We start from the raw sequence: 12,825 nt of genomic DNA, 5'->3' as shown, positions 1-12,825 counted from the left end.
ATGAGCAGCCGAATGGCACGCGGCTGTTCCATGTTGGTGCCCCCTGAGAGCAAGTCTGTGCTGCCTTCCTTTGCAGTCCTGTTGAATACAAGGTGGTGTAGATTTATGCAGGACCTAAATGTTGCATGTTCTTTGTGATGGGTTTCTGTACCGCAGTGACTATATATTTTCAGCTCAGCCTTTTGTTCTCCCCCAACTGCCCATCTTACCCATGATCCCTTCCAACAGGGGGAAGATTTTACTCAAAGGATGTTTGGATACTAAACCTTCTCTTGTCTGACTGAGGCTTGCCCAGATGCAATATAAACAGCCAGTTAATTTTCATTGTTGTCCCCTCACCCCCAATCAAAAACATACAGTTTTGATTCCTGTATCGTGTACTTGCCGTCCATTCAGAGGAAGATCTATCATTTGGGGGTTTTGATGCCTATGACCAGTAAATCAGAGGGTCCTGCCCTTGCTAGCAAGACGTTTTAACAAGCTTTTAGGGAGGTTGTGTGTGTGAGAGAGAATTGAGAAGCAGTCTGTGTTTTTTAGCCTTCTGGATTCCTTTGACTGCCAGTGGCAAATGTCTTATCTTTTTTAATACCCTACTTTTTAATTTATTATTACTGTTGTGTTTAATATAAATTGCTCTGTTTTGTTTTTATCTAAGTATCATCAGAATCTGGGAGGGAGGAAGCAATGGCTTGCGAGAGGTTAGGACCTTTGATTTTCTCCTTGCAGCTGTCAGAAGTCTCCTGTCTCTGGCTACATGTTCTGAGCAGAGGTATAATCATCAATCTGGAGACATCTAATTAAGCTCACTCCTCCCCGCCTGCCTGCTGTGGCGTGAAAACCTTTGCCTGGCAGAGCTCTCGGGCTGACAAACAGGCGCTTCTGCGCTCACAAGAGACACGCCAGTGGTAGCGGGGTGCTACTAGCTGGAGCCTTTTGTAGCGATATTACCCAATTTTTCAGAGCTGCACCCCTTGCTGTGCAGCCAAGCTGCCCCGTGTTGCTGAGGGCAAAGGGGAGGAATGGCTAAGTGCAATGACAGAGGGGTGCCAAGCTCAGCGCCTCCTGTCATCGCGGTGACAGTGTGAGGACTGCTCTAACAGTTAGGAGTTTTCACCCAGGAACAGGCGGGAAGCCCACTGAATGGGAAGCTCTCAGATTTGGAAGGGAAGGGGACTAAAGACACTAGGACACGTACCCAGGGGCTTGGGGGGCAGTGTTGGTTCGGGATGGAAGTTCCCAAGGAGATCAGACTGGATTGGCACTTGCAATGTTATCTGGATTTCTTGCAATGTCTGCTGGATTGCTGTTTCTTTCAGATGCATGCTTTCCCTCTCCTCACATAAACCCAACAGGCCAAAAGTCCACTTAACCAAGAGTTATATTGCTTTAAATGTTAAAGGAGTAAGATGAGTGTACCTGGGCTATAACTGCATATGGAAGAGATGAGGACTAGATCCTCTCTGCCTTTAAACCTTTAGTCAGAGTGGCCCGTCAGGAATGTGTGGATCCTTTCTGGATGGAGTACAAGGTGGATGAGACAGCCAAGAGCAGGTACCAGAGTATAAAAGGGTTTGAGCTGTGATGCAGAATGGGCAGAAGCAGCCAACTGAATCCCCAAAGCTCTGCTGGCCTTCACCCAAGCTGTCTTTGATGCAAGGATTTGTCTTTTGCTTCTGTACGGCCTCTAGCACAAAGGAGCCCCAGTACGACAGAAGTGACAGCAATAGCAACACATCAGGTATGTCTCCGGTATAGGCATAGCCTATTGCTTGAGGGATTAGAAATGTGGTTCTTGTTGCTAATAATTGTGGAGCTTGACATTCATGTTATTTCCACCCCTGTCCCTGTGTTGCTCCCTACGCAAAGCCACCTGGCCCTCTGTGTATGTGCACAAACAACCGTGGGACACAAAATCAGCCATGGCATTTTCAGTTGCACCTGCCCTAGCCAAATGTTTCCAAATGCTTTGTTCCCCAGCCCGATCACCAGGGCTCTGCCAGCCAGCTCACATGTGCAGTGTTCTGACTGTCATACAGTTTTGCCTTGAGTCACATCCTTCATTTTAAGGTATTTTGACTGCCTGGTTCCTCGTCACCTCCCGCTGCCGTTCCTGCCCTGACTGCAGCTAGCTCTGTGCCTCTTGCTTGGCTTCCCTGTCCGCCTCCGGAGCAGGGGGTACTGACTGCTGTTGGACCGGTGTTTGGATTAGCTGGACCTCAGGTCTGATCCAGTCTGGCACTCGCTGCGTTCCTGTATTTCTTTGAGCTGTTAACTGCTGAGCTGCCTGTCACTCACACGGTGACATCTGTCACTCATGTACTTACCGTCTGTGTGACAAGAAACGTGACCGAGTAAGACTCCCGGGAGGATGCTGACAAAAGGGAGGGAGGAGAGGCAGGCAGAGGCTCCTCTGGTGCCCGATCTCCAGGAACACAATGTTGTTTAAGAAATAGAAGAAGGAAAAAAAACAAAAACATTTTTGATCATTTCATTTTAAGCAAGAAATAAAAGAGGAACAAATGTTCCAGCAGTATTGAAAAGTTTCAACAGTGCTGGATTACAGCATGGCAATGTTTCATTTGGAAATAGATTTCTCACTTGAAATTTGTTAAATGGTGTATGTCAACTAGGAAACTCCAATGTTTTGATCACTGGAAAGCATCTGTTGGAAGGGTAACTTTTTTCCACAAAGAATTTTGAAATACCTCATTTCCAACTTGTAACAAAGACAAATTTCAGCGTGGGAGAATTGCTCTTAGTGTCTGTCCCATGCTCACAAATACTAACACTGTGCATGCTGAGGGCAGGAGGCCTTTTTACCCCCTCACACCTTGAGGGATGTGAAATCAGGTTGAATAGTTCTGGTCCCTTAACAACCTAATGAGATTCCATTCATATGTAAGGAAACATCACCACCAGTGCTAGTTATGATAGATCAGTCTTTGCTGGATGATCTGTTCCTGTGTCTGTCTGTATATGCATACATGTAAATAATAATTATGTTTAACATGTATGTGAAATGTTTTTCCTGTGATTGCAACTCATTTCTAAATGAACAGGGTTACTTGCAATCCAGATTGGAATACAGCAGTCTGTAATCTAGAAAGACTGAGCTGTAGCGCTTCCAGCCTGTCTCGATGACTGATGCGATACTGCTACAGGAGAGCACGCCCAGAGCCTGGCAGGGGCTTCGTCTCTTCGCTTGCTGTGTTTTGGTGGCAGTATTTCCCGTAACCGCTCTGCTGCTGTAGCATCACCACTGTTCATTTCCATTTCCTCTGGAGCTCAGTCCTTTTCAAGGGCAGGCTACTGGGGATGTGTCCAAAATACGTTTTCTAATTAAAGGGAATTGTTTACTTGATGTAGAGGGAGGAAAAGATAGTCCCTTTGGCTGGATGTTTCTTCCTGGGTAAGACACATTAATGATGGTGCTCTTTGATCTTTTTTCTTTTTCTTTTTTATTCCTCCCTAATCTGCATCCACTCCTTTTCCTTCAAAGACCCCTTCCTCCTTTATACTTCATTTCTTTCTTCTTCTGGCCCTTTCCACCCTTATGCTTACAGCCACTAATCAATGCTCTCTGCTCTCTCCTCTGCTCTGTATCAAGCTGCTTGCGAAGCCTTTCTTTTTGCCTGTGCCAGCAAGCCCCAGATCTTCCTCCCGATGCCCAGTACTGCCCCAGTACCGTGCCTGCTTCTGGGGGCTTACAGATATTGCAGTTACCTGCCTTGTGGTAGTGCTTGACGTCCTCACCCAAGAGCGTGACCCCAGAGTGCCAAAATCGGTGATGTATGCTGGTCCACACTTCTTCAAAGCAGAATGTAAATTCATGTGTTTTTAAGTGTGTGTTTTGATCAAATGTAAATTTTTTTGGTCAGGGATAAAGTTTCCTGAAAACGTTTTGGCCTGCTCTGCCCTCTAGCCTCCCCCCAGAGCAACACGATGTCACAGCACAAGCACCCTTTCAGCATCTGCTGGGCACCGTTGCTGCTCCTGCTCCTGGCAGCCTTTGCTGTTCCCCCTCTGCCTCTGCAAACGCCATGGATGTGACCGCATCCGTGGCTTCTGGGGCCCTTCAGCAGCAGGCGCGGGGCTGGAGCACAGCATCTGCATCTCCCTCTGAGGGCTGGCTCCTCTGGTTTCATTTGGTGGGAGAGCTTGTTCCAGCGCAGGGCTGCAAACCCTACAGTTCCTCAGTGCTGGAACAGAGCTGTCAAGTCTGAAGACTGCCAAGGGGCAATTTCTTGAGTGAGAGACACTTTTTAAACAAACTATATTCAACTTAGTGATGTACAAGTTACTAAGCAGATTGACAGCCAATGGCATAAGAATATGGAAGGTTATTTTCAAAGCAATTTTTTTTTTGGCAGAGGAGAAAAAATAATTGGGCTAGAACCCATAAAACCAAATGCAGATAGGGTATGTGATGTATTTACTTACATCTTGAAGTAGGTGGTGCTAGCAAGACAGAGACTTGTGGATAATTTTATTTTGAGGAAAAAAATGTTCCGAAGTTGCTAATAGGATCTGCCAGCAAAAGAGCTTGCAGATGAGAAAGAGGTAAATCTGAACACAGTTTTATAGGATTTAGAATGTCGTTTCCAGGCTTCAGTGGTAAATAATAATGGAAATGAACTCGTGTTTGTCATTCAGCTGAAGGACTTTGCTGGGCACTTTGCAATTTTAATATATCGTGGCAATCTCACACTGATGTTCAGCAATTAAAAATTGAAAATAAAATGCAACTCCTATAGAAATACAATGAACCTATTACTGAAATGCAGCCACCTGTGGCAGGAAACGCATTGGCTGCTTAATCTATGTCCAAAAACTCCACATAGCAATTTTGAAGAAGCAGCAAAGAATTCTGTATTCTCTTTGTATGGATGAGAAAACAAATCTGGAGGCGCAGGAGGTGATTCAACCAATTGGAATAGGACCACAAATTCAGGATCAGCATTAGTTTTTCATTTTAGGAAAAAAGGACAGGAGGATCATCTGTTGTCTTGGGGACCCTGTCTCTTTTATTTCCCATTTCTGCAGAATGTATTCATCCCCTTTTAATGGCATGCTAAAGCATCATTTCAGTACTAACACAGAATGAGAAATGGTTCCTAATGGTTAACTGATAATGCTTCTCGTGTTACTTGATCTTTCCTGTCTTCCCTCTTTTCTTGGGTGTCTACCAGTGAAAAAGACTATTCTGTTATCTGTGAAAGGGGGTGCCTCTCCCTATGTGAGCTTCAATAAATCTGCTCCAAGAAAATGATCTATTCGTTATTTTTGAATAGAAAAACTCTGCTTTGTGAATATGATACTTGACACGATACGGGTTCTTAGGAGATGGGGAAATTGAAGACAATGTGTGTTTTTTTTTCTTTATTTGCTGGGCATTAATACAGAGAAAGCGAGCAAGGTCTCTAGGTAATGTAAGACTCTGGATCTTCTCATGGTCAGTCACAGTTCTTAACCTTTCTCTTTTCTGCAGTAAGTGCCCTTGGGACTGTACATTTTTATTTCAAGGCTTTCTCTGTGAATGCAAACAGGTGTGAGGGGGAGATTATTGTGCAAACAGAGCTCTCTCTGAATTCCCTTCTCATGGCATCATACAGACAAGGGCAGGGTACAAAATGGTACCATCCTATGATCTGGGGGATCTGGGGCTCATTTATAAGTATTGTAGTTTCAAAGGTTTTGTTGCAAAAATCTGCTTACTCCAGTGAAGTCAGTGAGATTGTTCTGCTTCACACCAGATGACAATCTGGCTTAAAATACGTATGAGAGTTTGGTCACGTGTATGCTATCTTTTAAATTTATTTTTTTCCAAAGAATGTGAAATCCCCAAAGGCTCTGTTGTCTTACAGCGTTTCCATATATGTGAAGCTTGAGCCTTTTGTGGCCAGAGTTTCAAAACCTTGAAAAGGTTGGAAAGAAATAGAGCACAATGTTTTGTTGCAGCTAATATTCTGCTTCATGCCATTGTCTCCTTAGTTTTGACAGCAGAAGAAAAGCTTATGACCACAGATAACGAAGTCAAAGATGTATTTCACAGAAACCATTTTAATTTTTCTGAGTTTCTCCTTATCCATGTTCTTAAGACAAGGAGCACACCATGATTCCCTTGTGACAGACAAGAAGGGACTGTAGGAGAAGCCTCTCTCACATGGGTTCAAGCTGAAATAAAGACAGCCATATGTGCCAATGCTGGGCTCGAGAATCTCTCCCTTCAGCTTTCCTGGCTGTAGAGCAGCGACTGCCCGGTCGTGGTGCCTGAGCTCCCACCAACCTCCACACACTGGTGTCTGGATGAGAGCTGCCTCGGGAATCTGCATCCCCCTTGCACCATCCGGACAGGTGGGCCCGTCAGTACCGCCACAAACACTGCAGCACCCAATTAACGTCAAAAAGGCAGAGGGCAAGGAAGTCTGGAGTACTCTGCAGTCCCGCTTTGGGCTTGTAACTAAAGGAAATCTTTCCCTCTCGTTTCTCCCCTTCTGCTCAGAAGACGCTCACAATGCTGTATTTATCTCAATGTCATTTTCTTCGAGATGTGAGCTGGAACAAATCTGGAGCAGCTGCTTCATTTCTAAGTGTCCTTTAGGGATCCCTTCAGCAGACACTTTGCAGAATATAATGATGACATTCTAACGAGCATTAATGCACATGTTGTCGTCTTTCTATATTTACACTTCCCACAGGAGGCATAGTTCTGAAAAGCAAGAGAGAAAAAAAAACTTTTATGCATAAACTTCAGCATCTGAGCTAGGTTCAACCAGAGAATCCACCTAATTAAAGAAGCCAGACTGAGTTGCACAGGGTGTGTGGTGTGACAGCCAGGCCGTGAGGCCAGGCGAGAAGCCACAGCCCCTCATGCAAAGCTTTGGGTGGGCAAGGAGAAACAGACCCTGCCCCTCAGTGCTGACTGATTAAATCAGGCTGTAAGGAAAAAGGGTGAAAAATAGGATGCCTTTGGCATACAGACCAGGAGTAGGAGCACAGGGCATTAATGCTACTTGTCTACTTCTATAAAATAAATGTTATGGCAGAGCCAGGATTGCTGCAGATCTTATGAACTTCAGCCTAATGATTTAACTGCAAACTATGGACACCATGCATCCAAGCATATGCTTGCCTTCTCTCTGGTTTGTCCAGAAAGATGATGCATGGAACACATTCCCAGCCTTTGTGGTGGGTGCTTATTACCGCATCGTTAAACGAACCCTGTAATGGCCTCAGCAAGCAATGTTTTCAGTATCGGCTACTTACATAGTGCCACAGCCACGTGTTTCTTCTGCTAACAAGACAACCCTTGAATCACAAACGCAATCAAATCCTCTTTGTCCAGACAGTCTCCATGAGGAAACAAGTGCAATAAGTTCTTTCCCAACAGGAATATTATATACATACGTAAGTGTGTATATATATACATGAAAATAAATAAAAAAGGACCTACAAAATAAGTGAAATGAAAATATATTTGCTTGTTGTTTCATAATATAAGCAGTTGAAGTGGATAAGGTCACAGTTTTGTCCTCTGCTTACTGATCTTATCAAGGAAAGATTGTATCAAATAAATAATATATCAAAAGCTTTCTCCCTTCATCTCTTCACGCACACACTCTCCACGATCCCTGCCACATTATCCAAATCAGGAGTGAAAATCCAGCCAGTATGATAAGTAGTAATAAAAGGCTGTGCTTGTCTGTGGAAGTTTTGCTGGCAAATTTCCGAACCAGATTAAAAAGTAAATTAGATTTTTTCTGGAGAGTTATTTTCAACGGGTTTTGTCTGCTAATGTTCTCGTGCAAGATTGCAGCTTTGCCAAGGGGGGACGAGAACAAAAGAAGAGGATAAAGAATCGAGGTTGCAATTATCTGACTGAACAAGGTTCTCCTGTGCAAGGCACCTAATCAGGAAAGTCTCAAATTTGCTTAAAATACAAGGTGCAATACCAAATTTATTTATAATCTGCCTCACCTGCTCAGATAAAACTGTTTCTAAAGTCAGGCAATTGCAGGAGACAAGCTGTAAAATGGAACAAATGAAATCAAATCAGGTATTAATAACAGTGGAATGAAATTATAATAAAAAAGTGTCTTTTAGCAGAGTATAATTTCTGCTTTACAGAAAATGCAGATAAAGTAAAGTGACACACAAAAAAAGTAGTACAAAGTGGGAAGAAGTGAGAGGGACAAAGAAGAAGAGAGATGAGGGTGTCTAGGTTGTGTTATTCCATGAGCACCACAAGAAAGACAGCAGGACCCCAGTTGCTTGAAGGTAACAGTTGACAGATGAGCAATGAGACTGCCTTTCTTGGGGGCAGGTGAGGTTACTTAAGTCCTCTCGTCGTGGACTAACCCAACTCACCAGAGCTTGCTTTCAGAGCTTGCTGCAATGTGGTGCTCTTCAGAGACTTCTGCTGTGAATTTGGGTGAGTCTCTTTGTCTTCATTTTCCATTTATACAGCAGAAATACTATTTTCATGGTTCTTTAAAGTGTGCCTTCAGTCCATGTGCATGCAGTCCCTGATACCATTTGTTGTTGACCTTGTTCAGAAGCTTGAGGCCTGCAGAATTAAAACAAAAAAGGTGTTCAATATAGAGTTGTTGTTTTTTTGGTTGGTTGGTTGGATTTTTTTTTTTTTTTGTCCATCTCCTAATGTCCAGGAGCTTGTGCTCCAGCTGAGCATGCAGATAGCTCCTACAGCGTTTCAAGAGTTGGTCATGCAGGTTTTATTTAAGTCTCCAGGATTTATCATTTGCTCTTTGCCCATCAAAGGGTAGGTTGCTGCTCTGAAATACACTAGAATTGAAGCTGAGAAAGTGTATTTATCCCCAAATGTTTATAAAGCAATTTGCTACACAGACTGATTTGTTGTTGCACTTAAATGTTAGGAGAAACAGATTAATTTGCTTGTGAGTACACTGCATTTGGCATGGTACGATATTATGGTACAATGTAGAACAGTTGGTTTAGAACTGTTGATAAATGTTGTCTGGGCAGGCAGTTATTTAATGCATTTGTTTGGAGATGCATGTTCTGGATGACTTTTTGTGGTGGTCTAGAGACTCTTTGCATACAAACAACCCTTCTGTGTTTATAAGCAAGGCCTCTGGGGAATGCACCTACTAATGTCTTGCATAACCCATGCTCCTAAATGACTCAGCTGCGCTGAAGATTTGAAAACAAAACAAAAACTTCTACATTTTCCACCACTCTGCATTTGCAAAGAGCACAGACGTGCTGCCAGCTGTGCGTTGCACCAAAGCAGCCACAGGTGGGCTGCAGGCACGGTGCTCCCTGGATCCAGCCCATGGGGCTCATGTGATGGTTTCTGAGCTCCCTTGCACTGCATGGAGCAAGCTGGGCTGTGCTCGGAGGCAGGCAGCCAGGTCTGACGGGCCATGGGGTCCTTAATTGCCATGAACATTGCCTTTCTACGCTTCTGATGTTCTGCTTTTGCAATGTCACGGTGAAAATAATTGAACTGTGTTAAGTTAATGGAAAAGGTTCAAACAAATAGGTGTCCCCACCTGCCCTGCTTGATGGGTCCCGGAGCCTGGTGGACATGGGTGGGCAGGGCTGCAGGTCCGTGTGGCAGCGGGGTGCAGGCAGGTCTGGGCACTGGGCTCTGTTGGAGTTGCTGCACCACAGCTGGTGCCCAGGGCCAGGCAGAGCCCGCTCCCTGCCAGCGCTTGCCCAGCTCCCGCTGCTGGCAGTGCCCTTCATTTCATATGTATTTGGGTAGCTGAGTTTTCAGGCCCTGAGCAGCTGCCGGGCTGACGTGAGTGACACGCTCAGTCCATGCGGCCTGACTTCTGTAATTGGGGTCAATCACAGAAAAAACCCTGTCACAGCAGAAAGTGCTTCTCGGCTGCTGGGGCTGCCACAGACAGCAGCACTCCGGGGACTGAGAAAGAGCCACGCTGCCCTCCCTGCCCTCTGCTGCTCCTTGCTGCTTTCTGTGCACGCAGCTCTTCCTTGCTCACTCCCCTGCAATGGGAGACCAGCACTCATCCCAGTGTCTGATCCACCGCCTCCCAGTCTGTCCTGGCTGGGCTCCTAGACCATCCCAGGGCCATTTCAGGGGCTCTTGCTCTTCTTGTGCAACTGGTCTGAAACCAGACCAGCTGTGGCATTCCCAGGTAGTGTCTGAATCGATGGTGTGAGCACCCTGGGAGGAAGAGGATGCCTGCCCCAGCAGAGCAGAGCCTGGGACCGTGGGGGTCAACCCCAGTGACAACCAGTAGAGCTGGCTCCAAATGAGGTGGCCGTAGCAGAGGTGGCTGGGTGCAGCAGTTACAGTCAAGCCCCCAGGTGAAGGGCTGTGCATCATCTTCCGCCCTCTTTCATGAGCCCCACACCAGACACCACCTAAGTGGTGACAAAAATAGGGCAGTGATATGGCAAATTCACATGGACTGGAGCTAAATGATACCTCTCTTTCCAGCTGGAAAATACAGAACGGAAGAAAATAACTTCAGAGAGATTTAGTGGGCTGCATTAGGAACAAGGGGATTGTTTTGCATCTTTTCTGTTCAGTTAAGTCCAGTTTTAATACAAGAAAGGGGATTTCCCTCCAGCCATCTCTTTGCATCTTGCCTGTGACCCAGGAATACTGAGCTAAAGGCCAGGCAGGAAACCTGTACCATCTTGGAGAGTGGGAACCAGAGAGCCCTTTTGCTTTGCTTTCACTCCTTGCATCCTCCATCTGTCAGGGATGAGCAGAATTTGTAACCTTGTGAGCCATAGCAAAAGCTCGGGGGAGGCTCTGTTTCCTGTGGTGGGGCTGTGGAAATAAATAAACATATAGATCATCCCCAGTTCTTTTTGCTAACCCTGCCAGTCAGTGACAAAGGAGCAAGGGACCTTTCATTGAGATAAATACAGTGTAAGACGGTAATTAAAGTGACTGATTTCTCAGTCGTAGGAGCTTTCCAAAGCTCCACTTCCCATAGCATCCTTGCATTCAAATGGGGAAGGAAGGAATGGAGCCAGTGCGTTTCAGGGCAGCGCAGGTCTGCATCGTTCAGGATGGGGACAGCCATCTCTGAGAGGACCTTGCCTCTCTCTGTGTGGTAACCTTTAATCAGATGTGCTTAAGGAAGCACAAGAAGTCTGAAAACATTAATCTAAAACCCACAAATAATAACGATCTCGTTTCTCTCCTAGGTTGTATTAGCAAGACCTTTTCCATCTCCTTTTCTCCCTTCTCTGTCACAAAAATAGCGTGGGGGAGGGATTCACAGCTCTAAGTTGACTTGTGAGTTTTTGCCCTTAGCTGTTTTTATGTTTTCCAAAATCCAGGGAGCAGGAGTCGGGAGCTGTCATAGCTACAGCACGGCTGACAAATCTATTTAGAAGGTGAGATATGAAAGTCACACAACTCGGGCTTTCTGGCTAAGAGGGTTTTGCAAATTCACAAGGAGAAGAGAAAACCCCGATAAAGGTAGAAGGAGCAAGGCAGCCTTTCAGGGCTGCTGGCATATGCGGATCAGGCCTCCAGTGTGCTCTGAGCTGCAGTGGCTGCGAGCAGCTCCCTCGGGAGCCGCTCACTGCAGATCCCTGCCGTGGGGCTGGGGCAGTGGGACCAGGGCAGCTCCTGCCACGTCAGAGCAAACGGTGTGGCTGGTCGTCCCTGCTCTCTGCCGGCTCCAGGGCTGGTGACTAGCAGCTGAGGGGTTGGACCCTGTTCAGGTGGGACAGGAGGTTCCCTTGGGGCAGCCCATAGCACCCCTGCCTGTCTGGTAAGAGCTTTCAGGTCTTGTGCCTCGGCCAGGGTTTTGGGGAAGCGGCAGCTGAGGACTCCAGCTTGTCCCGGTGTCCGGGGCTGGTCCCAGCCACGCTGGCAGGGTGCTCCTCCTGTACCTGGAAGTTCTCAAGGAAGCTGGACTGTGTCCCTCCATTCTTGCAGACAGTGTGCAGTATCTGGGCTCGAACTCTCACACTACAACCTGCCTCCTGCAGTCTAATTAATTAAAATGAGCTGTTGGTGCACTCAGTCACTGAGAACCAACTATATAAATAAAGCTGTTCAGCAAAAAACAGCCAACCTGACGGTGGTGGAGCAGTGGTCTGCTGTACTGCAGCCCTGCAGGGAGGCAGCTGACCTTGGAGCTGCTCTCGGAGCGCTCTGCTCTCCCTGGGGTTTCTGCATGGGAGAGGCCGTGCGGAGATCCACCACCTGCTGCTGAGATCTGCGTTCTGCTGGGCTGGTGGCCACCAAAGCCCGCCAGATCCATGCATTTTCCCCCGTGCTGTCCACCTCTTTGTATTACTCCTTTGTCTATGTGCAGCTTCGCTGTGGACCTTCCATCACTTGTGATAAGAGAAAATGTGTCTTGCCTTGTTTATGAACGATAAATGGTTTATACACTGCATGTTAATCATTGCCCTGCACCTTTAATCTGAAGTGTTATCCAAAGCTTCAACTGGGGGCTCATTTAGATTTCTTGTTTGTAGCAATAATACCCTTTTAATATGCTAAATGAGAAAGCAAATGAACCTTCCTCACACTTATGAGTTTTTAAAAACATCTCTTCTTTAGTGGTTGAAGGTCATTCTTTTGGCAGATTAATGCTTAACTATTAGGCCCTATTCATTGTCTGGGGTCAGCGCTGCTGCTGTCATCGCATATTAAAAAGTGCTGGCTTGGAACAGTGACAACAATGCTGCTAGGTGGGAGAAAGCTAAAAGGCCTGGGCGAATGTGGCAATTCATATCTCAGGTTCTCATTTAAACTCCGTTGCTATCGTTAGTGCTTAATTTGTAGGGTATTAATGAATTTTAATCCCTTTTATGCTTCACATAAGTGCAGCTTCATCA

The 12,825-nt window shown here is 45.9% G+C and overlaps 1 long non-coding RNA gene across 1 annotated transcript; it reads right to left on the bottom strand.

Annotated features, from left to right (window-relative positions):
* Positions 1-26: 26 nt before the first annotated feature.
* LOC308182766 lies at positions 27-8,359 on the bottom strand. The gene is made up of 3 exons (XR_013942071.1): positions 7,978-8,359; positions 7,267-7,449; positions 27-6,709 (listed from the first exon to the last, which is right to left on the bottom strand). It is a non-coding gene; the product is annotated as an uncharacterized lncRNA (long non-coding RNA).
* Positions 8,360-12,825: the final 4,466 nt, after the last annotated feature.

The sequence above is a fragment of the Anser brachyrhynchus genome (assembly GCF_964034855.1).
Source record: "Anser brachyrhynchus genome assembly, chromosome: 25".
In the NCBI taxonomy this organism is placed as follows: domain Eukaryota; kingdom Metazoa; phylum Chordata; class Aves; order Anseriformes; family Anatidae; genus Anser; species Anser brachyrhynchus.
The sequence above is the reverse complement of the archived record's forward strand: the minus strand, read 5'-3'. Positions and strand labels throughout refer to the sequence as shown.